The sequence below is a fragment of the Polypterus senegalus genome, chromosome 13, assembly GCF_016835505.1.
Source record: "Polypterus senegalus isolate Bchr_013 chromosome 13, ASM1683550v1, whole genome shotgun sequence".
In the NCBI taxonomy this organism is placed as follows: domain Eukaryota; kingdom Metazoa; phylum Chordata; class Cladistia; order Polypteriformes; family Polypteridae; genus Polypterus; species Polypterus senegalus.
Window position 1 is genome coordinate 116132798 of NC_053166.1, and position 17040 is coordinate 116149837.

A 17040-nucleotide genomic window follows, 5' to 3' on the forward strand; every position below is an offset into this window, starting at 1 on the left:
GTCTCTATACATTGCTGCAGTCATCTTTCCCTTTATCCTGACTAGTCTCCCAGTTCCTGCCGCTGAAAAACAGAGATGGTTGGCCTTCTGGAAGGTTCTCCTCTCTACTCTGGAGCTCTGACAGGGTGTCCATCGGGTTCTTGGTCACCTCCCTGACTAAGGTACTTCTCTCCAGATCGCTCAGTTTAGATGGCCAGCCAGCTCTAGGAAGAGTCCTAGTGGTTTCGAACTTCTTCCACTTACGGATGATGGAGGCCACTGTGCTCATTGGGACCTTCAAAGCAGCAGAAATTTTTCTGTAACCTTCTCCAGATTTGTGCCTTGAGACAATCCTGTCTCGGAGGTCTACAGACAATTCCTTTGATTTCATGCTTGGTTTATGCTCTGACATGAACTGTCAACTGTGGGACCTTATATAGACAGGTGTGTGCCTTTCCAAATTATGTCCAATAAACTGAATTTACCACAGGTTGACTCCAATTAAGCTGCAGAAACATCTCAAGGATGATCAGGGGAAACAGGATGCACCTGAGCTCAATTTTGAGCTTCATGGCAAAGGCTGTGAATACTTATGTACATGTGCTTTCTCAATTTTTTAATTTTTAATAAATTTGCAAAAATCTCAAGTAAACTTTTTTCACGTTGTCATTATGGGGTATTGTGTGTAGAATTCTGAGGAAAAAAAGTAATTTAATCCATTTAGGAATAAGGCTGTAACATAAAATGTGGTAAAAGTGATGTGCTGTGAATACTTTCCAGATGCACTGTAGATAGATAGATAGATAGATAGATAGATAGATAGATAGATAGATAGATAGATAGATAGATAGATAGATAGATAGATAGATAGATAGATAGATAGATAGATAGATAGATAGATAGATAGATAGATCTTTATTAATCTCCAAGGGGAAATTCACATACTCCAGCAGTAGCTGAATCCTTTAATTGCCTCCCACACAACTCAGTGATCTAAGAGAGAATTTCTGTTTATTAAAATGAAACCTTCTAGATTGGATTTAAAATGGCTACAAAACTAGTAATTTGTCAACAATGTTGGGCACGTAAAGGAAGCTGGGAAAGATGTAAATTAGTTACATTTCTTTTGTGATCTAACAGTGACCATCAGAGCTAGTTTAGAGTTAAGGACGATAAAAAAAGCAATTGAGAGATACAAAGATAGTCTATTCTAGATTGTGATTTATGTCAGTATGAGAAGAAAGAGAATTCTTTTGAGGAGGGGTTAATAGCACAATAACAGTCGATCAGGTTTAAGTCACTAAGAAACTGTCTAAGCGCTTTAGTAGATGAAGGAGTAAGTCTCAGATGGGGTGAGGGTGAACGATTGTGGACAGGATTTTTCGCAGCATTAGCATTCATGCCCAAGCACAAAAAGAAATGCGATGAATTGAAATCTTCTGTAGGTTTTGCAAAGAAGGTCAGGTCAAACTGCATAGAAGTATAACATGATATACAGTGGTGTGAAAAACTATTTGCCCCCTTCCTGATTTCTTATTCTTTTGCATGTTTGTCACACAAAATGTTTCTGATCATCAAACACATTTAACCATTAGTCAAATATAACACAAGTAAACACAAAATGCAGTTTTTAAATGATGGTTTTTATTATTTAGAGAGAAAAAAAAAATCCAAACCTACATGGCCCTGTGTGAAAAATCATTGCCCCCTGAACCTAATAACTGGTTGGGCCTCCCTTAGCAGCAATAACTGCAATCAAGCGATTGCGATAACTTGCAATGAGTCTTTTACAGCGCACTGGAGGAATTTTGGCCCACTCATCTTTGCAGAATTGTTGTAATTCAGCTTTATTTGAGGGTTTTCTAGCATGAACCGCCTTTTTAAGGTCATGCCATAGCATCTCAATTGGATTCAGGTCAGGTCTTTGACTAGGCCACTCCAAAGTCTTCATTTTGTTTTTCTTCAGCCATTCAGAGGTGGATTTGCTGGTGTGTTTTGGGTCATTGTCCTGTTGCAGCACCCAAGATCGCTTCAGCTTGAGTTGACGAACAGATGGCCGGACATTCTCCTTCAGGATATTTTGGTAGACAGTAGAATTCATGGTTCCATCTATCACAGCAAGCCTTCCAGGTCCTGAAGCAGCAAAACAACCCCAGACCATCACACTACCACCACCATATTTTACTGTTGGTATGATGTTCTTTTTCTGAAATGCTGTGTTCCTTTTACGCCAGATGTAACGGGACATTTGCCTTCCAAAAGTTCAACTTTTATCTCATCAGTTCACAAGGTATTTTCCCAAAAGTCTTGGCAATCATTGAGATGTTTCTTAGCAAAATTGAGACAAGCCCTAATGTTCTTTTCGCTTAACAGTGGTTTGCGTCTTGGAAAGCTGCCATGCAGGCCGTTTTTGCCCAGTCTCTTTCTTATGGTGGAGTTGTGAACACTGACCTTAATTGAGGCAAGTGAGGCCTGCAGTTCTTTAGACGTTGTCCTGGGGTCTTTTGTGACCTCTCGGATGAGTCGTCTCTGGGCTCTTGGGGTAATTTTGGTCAGCCGGTCACTCCTGGGAAGGTTAACCACTGTTCCATGTTTTTGCCATTTGTGGATAATGGCTCTCACTGTGGTTCGCTGGAGTCCCAAAGATTTAGAAATGGCTTTATAACCTTTACCAGACTGATAAATCTCAATTACTTCTGTTCTCATTTGTTCCTGAATTTCTTTGGATCTTGGCATGATGTCTAGCTTTTGAGGTGCTTTTGGTCTACTTCTCTGTGTCAGGCAGCTCCTATTTAAGTGATTTATTGATTGAAACAGGTGTGGCAGTAATCAGGCCTGGGGGTGGCTACGGAAATTGAACTCAGGTGTGATACACCACAGTTAGGTTATTTTTTAACAAGGGGGCAATTACTTTTTCACACAGGGCCATGTAGGTTTGGATTTTTTCTCCTAAATAATAAAAACCATCATTTAAAAACTGCATTTTGTGTTTACTTGTGTTATATTTGACTAATGGTTAAATGTGTTTGATGATCAGAAACATTGTGTGACAAACATGTAAAAGAATAAGAAATCAGTAATGGGGCAAATAGTTTGTAAAAGAAAATTTCCTCCCACAGAGCTCAATGAGAAAATATGTGAAACAACCTTTATCATCACTCCCAGAAGCTATAACATATTTGTTAAGTTGTGACATAGTAAAATTGGCACAACACGTTTTCGACATAGCATAAGAACTCGTTGCCATGAAATACCGTCTAACAGAAAGCCTTGACACATCAGGCACTTTAAAGTGAGTTTTCTGTAAAATAGAAATATCAGCATGCAATACCGAGTATTCTCAACCTGCCACCTCCCTAGCCATCAGTAAAATAAAAGGTAATTGAAATAAAATGTCAGAGAGTGAAGGCTGCACAAACCAGAGGTGAAGAGTTTGCGTCTTCTTTACAAACTCATGATCATTTGCAAGCGAAGTAGCCATAATCCCAACAAAACAGCCCCAAACCACAAGACAGAATGAAATACCAATACCCCGAATTCAATCATGAACAAACCTTTAAAAATAACAATAAAGACACTGTTATGTACTGTACCAACAGTTGTAATAAAATTAATAAATTAATATCTTTTATTTGGAGACAAATGTACAACATATTCTGAACAATAACCTTTCAAACTTGGAGGTATCGCTTGGAGCAGGAAGTAGAAGAGAGACTGATTACACAGAAAGTCTCATTCAAATCTTCATAGACCTGGAAGCAGGATCTGAAGCTCAACTTTAGTGACAATGGATACAGAATAAAAACTTGGGAGGCCGGACACTTTGGCTTTCAACATAGCAGGTTGTAATGCTTTCCAATTAGCCACTGTAAACCAGCTAAAATCTGGGAAGAAGTGTTTTATTTATTTATTTATTGTTAATAACTTTTATTGAATTTATTTAAAGCAAGTAACATTCCATACGATCAAGTCAAACTTAACAAAACTAAATTCAATTCAGCACCCACCAATGAGAAAGAGAGAAAGGCCAACATCCGGAGTAAAACGTTTGAGAGCTGTATAGCGGGAAAAGAATCTTTTTCCCCACCAAGTGCTGAATCTAAAATATTAGACACTGCCAAGTTTTTAAAAAGTTTTGAACATATCCTCTAAGACAGAATTAGATTTTTTCAAATTTCTAACAGTAAATAATATCAGTTGCCCACTGATTTAACAGAGGTGGGTTAGACTTATCTTGCTCAACTGGAAGAATCCTATGTGCCAATAGTGAAGTAAAGGGAATTACAGTTTGTTTGTCCTTCTCCACTTTCAGGCCATCTGGAAGTACACCAAACACAGCTGTTAATGGTGACTGTGATACCAAGGCTGTCCGAGAGGCATTTAAAGATTTTTGTCCAGAATGATATGAATTTGGTACACGCCCAAAATATGTGGCCTAGTGAAGCTGGAGCTTGATTGCAATGTTTGCAGGTTGGATCTTGCCCTGGAAACATTTTGGACAATTTTAAATGAGGTAGATGTACTTGATAAAAAATTTTGATTTGAATAATTGAATGCTTTACGCATATGGAGCTAGAGAGAATTCTATGTATGGTGGCTTCCTTTCACTCCTTTTCTGAACTGTTGAGCAAGATCCCTTTCACTGAACTTTGGGATCTTTAAAAGGAAGGGACTTTAAAATGGTTTTACATATTATAGAAATGCTGTCTGAGTCTTCAAAACTGATCAATATCTCTTCTGAAACAGAAATATGTGGGAAGTGAGGAAAATTGGGCAGATTTTGTTTAGCAAAATTTTTAATTTAGAGATAGTGGAAAAACTGTGTTGATGGGAAAATAAATTTAGTGTTAATTAATCATAGGATGCAAAGACAATATTTATATACAAATCTCTAAATTATTTAATCCCATACGTTTTTTAAACAAAAACTGTGTAAGTATGAGAGGATGTAAATAGGTGGCTATCATGTAGAGGTGACATAGATAAAATATTCTCTAACCTGAAGTGCTTCCTTCCATATTCTGAGTGAATGAAGGACAATTGGGTTGTTAGTATATTGACGATACCTTACATTTACCTTTTGTGCAAAGCAAGGAATATAAAGAAGTACTGCAGGACTTTATTTCTATTGCAGACCAAGCTAGTGTGTGTTCATCTATTTGTATCAGTGTCCAGGTTTTTATTACTTGTGATGTTTACCCCTAGATATTTAAACTGATCTGCAATGATAAAAGGAAAGGTGTCCAATCTAATGGTGTTTGCTAGAGAATTCACTAGAAAAAACACACTTTTGTTCATATTAATTTTGAGTCCAGATATCTTTCGAAATTCTGCTACTACAGTTAGGGCTGCAGGAACTGAATTTAGTGGGTCTGATATATACAGTACCATATCATCTGCATATAGTGAATTTTCTGTTCAAGTCCTTCTCTGATAATCCCTTTCATCTCTGATGTATTTCGATAGTGAACTGCCAATGGCTCAATGGAGATAGCAAATAGCAGTGGTGACGAGGGGCATCCTTGTCTAGTACTACGTTCTAGTTTGAAGAAGTCTGAGATAGTGTTGTTAATACAAACTGAAACTTCTAGACAGGTATACAGTAGTTTGATCCATGCATGTATGTTAGGGCCAAACTCAAATTAATACAAAGTGGTGAATAGGTAATCCTATAATTCCATATCAAATGCTTTTTCTGCATCCAAAGATAATAAAATCTCTGGAGTGCTGGACTTTATGGGTGAATATATTACATTAAATAGGAGATTGGAAGCCAAAGGTCTACCTTTAATAATTCCAGTTTGGTCTTGTGATATTACTGAAGGGAGCTCTTTCTCTATCCTTATTGCTAAGACTTTGGAGAGTATCTTAACATCGTTATTCAGAAGTAAGATTGCTCTGTATGATGCACATTCCAATAAGTCCTTAATTTTCTTAGGAAAAATGGTAATTAATGCTTGACAATAATGTTAAAGGTAGAATTTTATTGTCTCTAACTTGACTGAAATTTTTTTTATAAAATTCAGCAGGGTAACCATCAGGACCTGGTGCTTTCCCACTCTGAAGTGAGTTTATAGTGTCTAGTAATTCTTAGAATGTCAGAGGTTTATCCAATTCTTCTGCACTGAGACTATCTAGCTGTGGTTTCCTTAATGTATCAAAAATACATTAGATAGTGTCTTGTATTCTTTAAACTGAGTAGAATATAAGGTTAATAATATAGTAATCTCTAAATGTTGGCATTCAATTTTTATGGCCAATAATTCTCTCCCCATCTGTGTTGGTGATTACTAATATTGCATTGCAAACTTCTTGCTTGTGAATTTGTTGAGCTAAGATCTTATTAGCCTTCTCTCTGTGTTCATAGTAATGATGTCGTGATTTAAAAATGAGTTGTTCTGTTTCTTTTGTTGTCCTTTTCCTAAAAGGTGTCTCATTTGGAGACCTGGTATGTTCTTGATCTATTCTGGTAATTTCAGTGATTAACTCTGAGGCCTTCTTGGTTTCAGATTTAAGTGAAGTGTTGATCAGTCATACTGCAAAGGTGGAGGATCTCCTAAAAGCCATGAGTATTTCTTGCCGATTAGTGATATAATCCAACAGGGTCAGAGCCTTCTGCTCCCTTTGGTAAACCAATTAGACATACATTGCATCTTCAGTTACAATCCACCACGTCAACCAGCTTGTCAGTCAGTATGGCCTGTTGTAGCGGGGCTACATAGTATTAATAGTGTTTGTGTTCGTACCACGTGCGTCTTGTTTCCATCGTCCCGTTTACTGTTTGTGTATGTCAGTGAATGCCGCCCCCGTAAAGGGGGATGGATGATGGAAGGAGATTGCAGCCCCAAACCTGGAAAACACCGGTTTTCAATTAATCAATTACATTCGCCACAGGACTATAAAAACAATCAAGAGAAGAGGAAGAGGAGGAGAGAAGGAGATTTTCGATATACGACCACGAACCACCTGTACCTGCTGTATTTCACATCGTGCATTTCCATCCAGTTTGTTTTTCATTCCGCCGGACTCACTCCAACACCCTCATCATTGAGAGACCCCGGGGTCGGTTCATTTTCCACCACCGCCGAGGATACACGGTGAGGCTGTTCCATTTTTGTTTCCGGGAATTACAAACACACCATATATCGGTTAACCAGTCATCTGCATTCAGGACAATTGTTACTCGGACTCAAGTTCACGACCGTTCATTTCCGTATTTCATTCATTCTTTTTTGGTATTTGTGTCGTTTGTTATATGTTACAAGGGCAAGGGAGGGGTAGTTATATTCATCTAGGGATTTGTCACGGTGTTGCTTTGGTGGAGGGATATTTATAATTTATTTAGCTTTTCTGTTTCATTTAATACATTTTATCAGTTTAAGTTTACATATCTGTTTTGCTTTTGTGCTTATTTCCACCGTCGATTGTCGGGGAAAGGTTTCCATTTGTTAAAGGTACAGCTTGATTAGATTCAACCTCAGCAATTAATCCAGGCCACAGGTCTTGGAGGTGTAGCTTCCGGCCGGGTAAGGGGCAGCCGTTACACTGTTGTCTTTTCAGAACAGCAAATTCCTTGGCTTGCTGCCGTTGCCTCCTCTTGTAAGGCTGTAACATTGAGATGCAAGCCTTTAAATTTGGATTTCAATACATTATGCTATCCTAATTTTTCTTATTGGCGATTCTAAATTGTCCCTAGTGTGTGCCCTGCAGTGGGCTGGCGCCCTGCCTGGGGTTTGTTTCCTGCCTTGCACCCTGTGTTGGCTGGGATTGGCTCCAGCACACGCTCATGACCCTGTAGTTAGGATATAGCGGGTTGGATGATGGATGAACAATCCAAAGCTTCTTCAGAATTCCGTAAGAAGTCTTAACTGCTCTTCAAAAATAAGCTTGCTGGATCTCTGCTTAACCGAACCTTTTTGTTTTTGATGTTCCTATATTCATGAAGAACAATCTTGTAATAGGCTCATGGGTACATAGCTTGCTGAACTGGGTAAGGGATGGACTTGAAATATACAGTGCTTCCGGAAAGTATTCACAGCGCATCACTTTTTCCACAATTTGTTATGTTACAGCCTTATTCCAAAATGGATTCAATTCATTTTTTTCATCAGAATTCTACACACAACACCCCATAATCACAACGTGAAAAAAGTTTACTTGAGATTTTTGCAAATTTATTAAAAATTAAAAAATTGAGAAAGCACATGTACATAAGTATTCACAGCCTTTGCCATGAAGCTCAGGTGCATCCTGTTTCCCCTGATCATCCTTGAGATGTTTCTGCAGCTTAATTGGAGTCAAACTGTGGTAAATTCAGTTGATTGGACATGATTTGGAAAGGCACACACCTGTCTATATAAGGTCCCACAGTTGACAGTTCATGTCACAGCACAAACCAAGCATGAAGTCAAAGGAATTGTCTGTAGACCTCTGAGACAGGATTGTCTCGAGGCACAAATCTGGGGAAGGTTACAGAAAAACTTCTGCTGCTTTGAAGGTCCCAATGAGCACAGTGCCCTCCATCATCCGTAAGTGGAAGAAGTTCGAAACCACCAGGACTCTTCTTAGAGCTGGCCGGCCATCTAAACTGAGCGATCTGGAGAGAAGTACCTTAGTCACGGAGGTGACCAAGAACCCGATAGTTACTCGGTCAGAGCTCCAGAGGTCCTCTGTGGAGAGAGGAGAACCTTCCAGAAGGACAACTATCTCTACAGCAATCCATCAATCAGGCCTTTATGGTAGAGTGGCCAGACAGAAGTCACTCCTTAGTAAAAGGCACATGGCAGCCCGCCTGGAGTTTGCCAAAAGGCACCTGAAGGACTCTCAGACCATGAGAAACAAAATTCTCTGGTCTGATGGGACAAAGATTGAACTCTTTGGTGTGAATGCCAGGCATCATGTTTGGAGGAAACCAGGCACCGCTCATCATCAGGCCAGTACCATCCCTACAGTGAAGCATGGTGGTGGCAGCATCATGCTGTGGGGATGTTTTTCAGTGGCAGGAACCGGGAGACTAGTCAGGATAAAGGGAAAGATGACTGCAACAATGTACAGAGACATGAATGGATGAAAACCTGCTCCAGAGCGCTCTTGACCTCAGACTGGGGCGACGGTTCATCTTTCAGCAGGACAACGACTCTAAGCACACAGCCAAGATATCAAAGGACTGGCTTCAGGACAACTCTGTGAATGTCCTTGAGTGGCCCAGCCAGAGCCCAGACTTGAATCCGATTAAACATCTCTGGAGAGATCTTAAAATGGCTGTGCACTGACGCTTCACATCCAACCTGATGGAGCTTGAGAGGTGCTGCAAAGAGGAATGGGTGAAACTGGCCAAAGATAGGTGGCATCATATTCAAAAAGACTTGAGGCTGTAATTGATGCCAAAGGTGCATCGACAAAGTATTGAGCAAAGGCTGTGAATACTTATGTACATGTGATTTCTCAGTTTTTTTATTTTTAATACATTTGCAAAAACCTCAAGTAAACTTTTTTCACGTTGTCATTATGGGGTGTTGTGTATAGAATTCTGAGGAAAAAAATGAATTGAATCCATTTTGGAATAAGGCTGTGACATAACAAAATGTGGAAAAAGTGATGCGCTGTGAATACTTTCCGGATGCACTGTAAATGTAAGACATGTTGAAAAACACAAAGAAGCACCCAACATGTTTAAGTAATAATATAAGAGTGAGGCTCATGACAACAAATTTCTTGAGTGTTATTTAATGTAATTTAAGTTTAACCATCAGTTTGTAATATTGTACTGATTGATTTCTTGATTCATCTGTGTTTTATTTGTTTTCATGTTATGTTTAAGCTCAATTACACTTATTGAACCAAATTTATGATAAAGATTGGAGGCAATTCTTTTCACTTAAGTAAAATCTCCATAGTTGATAAAGAGGCAAGGTTAGAGAAGTGAACTATAAAAGTAACAACAAATCTCTGACTTACAAGTAATTGAAAAAAAAATGTGTTTGAGGGTATGTTTAAAAAAGCAGGTCTCCATAAGACAAGAAAATTGGTGTATGCATTAGAAAAACATATGAGTAAGCTTATGTGCATAAATAGCAAACCCCTGACTTTATCACCTGCACAAATGAACACTGATTAAATAACATGGTACAGTATGGTCTTAACTATAAAGGTGAGTTATAACTCATAAAGATCAAACAAACTTCACAAGTAGACCATCGACATCTGCAAAGAATTCAATCATAAACAAGCATAATAGTAGGAAGTTTCAAGATGCATAAATCTCTGTAAAATGCATAAGATTCATGATAAATTACATTTTATTTCTACTTTTATCCATGTTTGTAATAATGAAGAAATCATAATATTTAAAAGAAGGGACGATTTAGGTCACTCTTGCAGGTTTTAATCTTTCCACTCACCATTTATGACTACTTTGCTAACCAGTGCAGACAGTGGTTTGCTAGAAAAATAAAGTAGGATGCTTTCAAATGTTATTTTGTTTATAAATTCTTAAAAGGGCTGAGCAAGTTAATGTGTTATTAACGCATTAATTAATTAATGCCAACAATTATTTTATCGAGCATTAACGCAGTTTTTTTTGTCATTATTATTTTGGAAGCCTCAGTCTCACTAGCAATCGATAGAGACCAGTGATCTTCTCGTTGCAGTGCTTTTCAATAAGCTTTTGCTAGAAGGAAAGTTTGCTTTGTTGATTTGACCTCGATTCTCTGTGCGTGCATGAGTAGTGAAGAGAAAACAGCTTCTAAAATGGCATGTGTAGAGATACAAAAGTGAATGCTCAAACCAAAATAATCCATCGATGACTTTTTTTTGTAATATTGCTGAATCGGACTCTGAATTGTAAGTGATCTGGAGATGTAGATCGAAAACGAGAGTGAGGTACCGGCATCAGCTGATTGGTCTCCAGCTGATCATGGTGCTGAACATGTTTGTGTAACTGATGCACCTATGGCAATGTTCGCCTGGGAGGACAGACACTTAGGATGACAGGAAGTACAAACCAGATTGCGTCTCACTGCAACTGCCACCCCCACGCACATGTCTCACAAAGATAGCCAGGCAGCCAGCCCCCCGTGCATTCCTGCTGGCCATTGAGTCGCTACTGAAAATGGACTGTTTATGCTGCTCCCTGATAAAAGAAAATGTTTCTGCTGGTATCTGTTCAGATAAAAAAAAGAAAACAGATTTAGAAATGTTAACTTGCTATTGCTCGGAAGGTACCCGTTATAATGTTATGATTGTGGCTCTGGACTCTTCGGGTAACTTCTTTTTCTATAACCCATTCATCCATCCATTATCCAACACGCTATATCCAAACTACAGGGTCACGGGGGTCTGCTGGAACCAATCCCAGCCAACACAGGGCGCAAGGCTGGAAACAAACCCCAGGCAGGGCACCAGCCCACCGCATGTTTTTCAATAACAAAATAGATAAAACACTAATGCCCTAGCAGTGGCAAATAGCTTTGTTTTTATATTTGATTTGATTACATTGATGTTTAAGTTGAGATTTACAAGAATATTTTAACTGCTACTATGTAAAGGGAATACCGCTGTTAAAAAGCAGCTTATTTGTTTAAAGTGTTTGCAAACCACTACTAGTGGAGTTCATTATTAAATTTTCGGCATAACAATGTGATTGTTGTGATTGTCTGCAAGTAATCACAATTAATTGTAGACAATCGTGATTAATTGTGATTTAAAATTTTAATCGTTGCCCAGCACTAATTCTTAAGCATAGCTGGTATTAAGAGGTTTCAGGAGAAAAATATAAGGATTGCCAGACAATTAATGTTTGAATAAATGGATTGTTAAAAAAAAACAAAACAAAAGAATAATGTTCACTGATGAAAGAAAGGGAAATAACTCCGAAGTGGATTTTTTTTCAATGCAGTGGATATAATGGGAAAAATTAACTTAACTCTGTATTTATTTTAATTCTATGGATCTGTACTTGATGGTTGTTTTATTTATGTTATCATAGACCTGCATTTTCTGTAACAAACACAATAAATATCTAAATGCTTGTCTGCAAAACTGCTTTTCTACTAAAGCAAATGAGACATTTCTAGATTTTGTTTCTTTCCTCTAGTTTTGCTATTACTTGTGTAGTAGAGCAGGACATTCTTCTTTTACATTGTGCACACGCATGGCTTCCGGCAATAACAAACATTAAAACTTTCACAGAATAACCACAACCAATTGACACTAACATGGACATAGATGACCATATTCATTTTTCTATTTTAAAACCAGCTTTGAATAGAATGTCATTACACACACTTCTCGCTTTTACCAGGCCAGTTTAGAGTCACTTTGCAGTAAACTGTCACAAAGATAAGTTGCACAGGTATACAGGTAAAATTCCGTTACAATGAACTCCAGGGACCTTAAAACATATTTCGTTGTAACAAAAATTTTGTTGTAATGAGATTCTGTATTTGTTACTATAGTGCTTTCTTTAACCTGTATCCAGGCATTTGCAATCATTTCAATAGCTTCTTTCGCGTTAATTTTAATCTCCTCCTGACTACAAGTTATGCTGACGAGCTTATTTCTTTTCTTTTTTTCTTATTTCTTTCCGAATTCACTGGCAATATCTTTTTTCTTTTTGCTGCAATCGAGAGCTGCAAAAAATGTTACATTTTTTTTTTTCTAATATGAACGGTTATCGTTTTTTTCGTGCCTGCTATTTCTATAGGTGGGTGACAATGAGTTAAAATTCCAATGGATGTTTTTCAAATGTTGACGAGTAATAAGCAAAAGGTATCACTGGAAACTGCTGGAAACAAAAAAGGCAAAAAAAAAAAAAAAAGTATGAGGAAAATTCGAAGAAAGAAAAACAATTACTGTTTCTGTTTGGGGATCGTTGTGCACAACTGAGCTGGAGCCACTGAACTAACTGCTCTATGGATGATTCATTCAGGCATTTCAAGGTCTTTTGTGCACTACGTTGTAATGAAAGTATCTGCTGAATGTACTTCGTAGTAACAAGATTTCTATAGACTCGTATCATATGGGGAAGCTGTCAGGACCATAAAAATACTTCGTTTTAATGAAGATTTCGTTGTAAAGATATTCGTTGTAACAGAATTTTACCTGTATTTGTATACTGGGGAACTGGCTTATATTTCAGCATGTCAGTTGCATGTTGCTTCCAATCTACTGAAGGACAAAAACATGTATCCCATATTGTGCACAAAGAGCAAACAAACTGAGTTTTTGATTGCTATAGGAAGTTTACACTTCGGCACTGTTTCATGTGTAACGCAAGTCCAGTTTAAAATTTACATTTTACCTACACTATCTTTCAATGCTGCTATCTAGTAATATTGACAATATAACACATATGGCAATATATGGAGAATGCATCATGCTAGTAACTACTATTGTTGGCTTATCCAAAGATGCTTTTGCCTATATCCAGTGCTGTGCAAATAAAGATTCTGCAAAGAATTCTAAGACTAGCCCTAATGAATAAAAATTACATTTAGCAGAATCATTTTAGGGACAAAAGCTTATCTTCATCTCTAAGTGAAACAAAGGTCACTTGAAGAAAGCAGAGAGTGCAGGCCTGTCAACACAGGAATGCAAAAAAAGAAGACGGCGGCCCCGCCAACTTTTACATCCTTATGAATAGATGAACTTTTTTAGAGGTAAAATAACTACAATGACAAGTAATTTACACCAAGGGAAACATGTTGGTGCCTCAATTGTCCAGTTAGCGATGAAACAAGGATACAAATCAGTTTGACAAGGTATTTATGTGGCAAGTGAGTGACTGCAATTGGGATTTTACTGGCATTTAAAGTACAAAATGTCTCCCCGAGATAACATTAGTTCCTTTCTGGAAATTGTCCATGTAACATTTTGTTGTATAAAAACAAAACTTTGAGTATATGCTAAATGTAGCAACAATGGGGAAAAAACTTGTCAATGAAAAACTCATTATAAATAATGAAAAAATGCATTTATGGAAAAGACCATTTAGTAAAAGCATTACAAACTTAATTAACTTTTTGTTCTTTTCCCTGTTTTCAATATTACAGAAGAATTTCATGTCGAGCAGACAGCAAGAACCTTGCTGACCTGGAACTTCTGAAATTTATTTTTAAGTGAAGAGTAAGAACTTATGGTAAAAGCCACAAGTCTACTATCTTAGCTGAGATAAAAATCAGCATCCTCAAATTGTAAACTATAAAGAAATAGTAAGCAAGCAAGGAAAAAAACTTTCTGGATTGCAATAATTAAAATGAAATATTTGTTAAAATGCATTTGTTATAGACATTTTGCTAAGATTGTCTTCTTGCACACGCAGGATCTATTCATAGACTTGAGTATATCAACATCAATAAATAATGTTTTATTTGTTATTCAGTGGTGAGACATAATATAAACTGTTGATGGAAAACCATAGTATTACTGTGTTCTTTAAAAAAATATGCAGTTGCATCTTAAAAGGTAAACATTTAGAAAGACTTATGAATTCTTCTGATCCAATCCTCAAACTTAATTTTGTATTGCATATAAACATTTCATGTTTAACTTCAATGAATATTGTGCATGCTGTCAGTTAAATAGTGAATAAGCTACTCTTTTGGGTTCATGTATTTGTAAATCTGACTCTGAAGGAATCAGTGCCTTACCAGTTTTAGTACTGGCAACAGAAATCGTCAACATACAGTCTGCTGGCATAGCATGCTCACATTGTGTTCAAATTTCCTCACAATTTTTCTCATAGCAACTACTTGCACTAAATTGTCACTAAGTAGGTGAGGGACACGATATTTTTATGTATTAAATTTGTCAATGAACATGCATATTGAACTTCTCTGTTTAATTTTGCACAGATTGCCTATTTGTACAGAAGACCATATACTATGTTTTATTCCAACATTTAATCAGGCTGCACCCTGCACAGTGCCAGATACCCTTACTTATGTTTGTTCAGTATACAAATCCACACCATTTAACCTTTTTCCAAAAATATTACACAGATTCCACATTTGTACAGGAGAACAACACGGGCCATGATTTGCTCCAAAATTTACTCCTCACACCGCAAAGCATCAGCTGTTGCCTAAAACCCAGGCAACACTGGTTACCCCACTAAGCACTAATTAATATGTAGAAAAAAAAGAATAGAGCATATAGATAAAACAAATAACCATTTAATAGATTATGTATGCCCTGTCAATCATCACCATTGCCTAAAATTATATAAATCCAACTTCAGTTGACAAACACATAACAGATTTTACTTTGACATTATTTATTCAAGAAGAAATAAATCAACATACTCAAGCCAACTGTGAATAGGTACACCGTTACTGTTCACACAAATTAAGTCTAGAAGCAGATGTGGTTAATCAAATGCATTTGATTATTTGGTGATAAGGAAGTATTGACCCCTCTTCACTAGGGCTGCAACGATTAGGCGACGTAATCGACGACGATGACTACAAAAAATCATTGACGTGGATTTTTTATTGGCGACGCGTCATAAACAGAACCTTCAATAGAGGCTACAGTCACAAAGAACCACATTGGTTTTTGTAACTGCAATGCACTACAAGCAAATCTAGGGGCAGTATTGTTTGTTACTGTTTGTTTTCCTACCAATAAAGAAGAACATCTGAGGTAAAGAAGAATGTAGAGGAAAATAAACGTGGTTGCAATGGCGAGCCGCATAGAGGAGGGGGAAGGAGATGGAAAAAAATTGAGACAGAAACCTTCTAAAGTGTGGGAGCATTTCACTGAAAAAGAAAAAAAATGTTGAATGCACATTAGTTAGTTAGTTAATTAGGGTCAGATCAGGAGGGGAGAGAGAGCGTGAACAACACTGAGAAAATAAAAGTGAAAAAAGTTAACTTTTACAAGTAACAAATTATTGCATTAGTGCGATGATGTTTTCTGATTGGTACTATTCAGGTTATATATACAATGATTTCTTTAAAATGTCACATATATTTGTCTTTTGTTCCCCGGTGCTGTGCGCGGACACCAGAAGGCGTGAGCTTATTCAGTGCTAGCAGGAGCACACAGGAGGCCGGTTGCTTATGCTATAACAAGCTTGACCTGGCAGCGATCAAAGCACATGTACTGTGTACATGTACGGGGTCCACTGAGAAAAGAAGAGCGTTCATGGCTCACCTTGCAGAAGAACATTCTTTCCTCTGCATGTCCTGGAGTCCTGTGCAGACTGGGGGGAAAAAAAACGCGGTCACTAATTACAACCACAAGAAGGTACACGAATGAATATGAATAATGTTGCATCCGTGCCACAATGTTTTCCAAAATGTACTATAAGGTCATAAAATGAATAATTCCAAATATCATATATACCTATGTCTCTGTTTTTTTGTCAGTGTGGCTTTGACATCACGGGCCATAAGGCGCATACTAATTCAGTGTAAGAAGGAACACTCAGTAAAATTGAATAAAAAAAAAAATTAAGTGACAATGAGATACGAATAAGGCAGATTCGTCAGCGTTTGTGTGTCAGCTTTTATCCATCCAGGTCAGAGAATTTCCAGTTCGATTGTCTCAAAAGAAGTATCTTTTACAAGTACTATACATTTACAGTGGCCGTTACAGATGCAAATCAAAATGCATGCGTTTATTGTAGAATATTAACAATAAGAGCAACTCACTACTCAAAACGGTAAATATACGAGGCTATCAGGATCGAACTGGGGGACTGATTATATGTCAGCAATTCCTACTGCTGCACCACAAAAGCTATTGTATCGTCCTTGAACCTTTTGTGAAAGTGTTTATTTGATCTTTGCACTTCAGGCTTTACACATTATATAGTTTATGCCTACATTTTGTCATTTATTTCTAAAATATGAAAAACGTTTCAGTTTTAACAACGTATTTTTTGTTTAAGTTAAATGCACTTTTTTTGTTTAAAGAATACGTGCACTTTAGTTTGTATTGTTTAATGTATTTCTTTTTTTATTGTGATGGTCACACTAATATAAAAACATCGGATTATTTTCAAATTCATATATTTCACTGGCTGTTATTTTAATTTGATTATTATTAATTTTAATC

At 37.3% G+C, this 17040-nt stretch overlaps 1 protein-coding gene across 6 annotated transcripts in view; it reads right to left on the reverse strand.

Moving 5' to 3' along the window:
* The window catches only part of pdlim7 (PDZ and LIM domain 7), a 259211-nt gene that overhangs the window by 98381 nt on the left and 143790 nt on the right, over positions 1-17040 (reverse strand). The window lies entirely within an intron of this gene.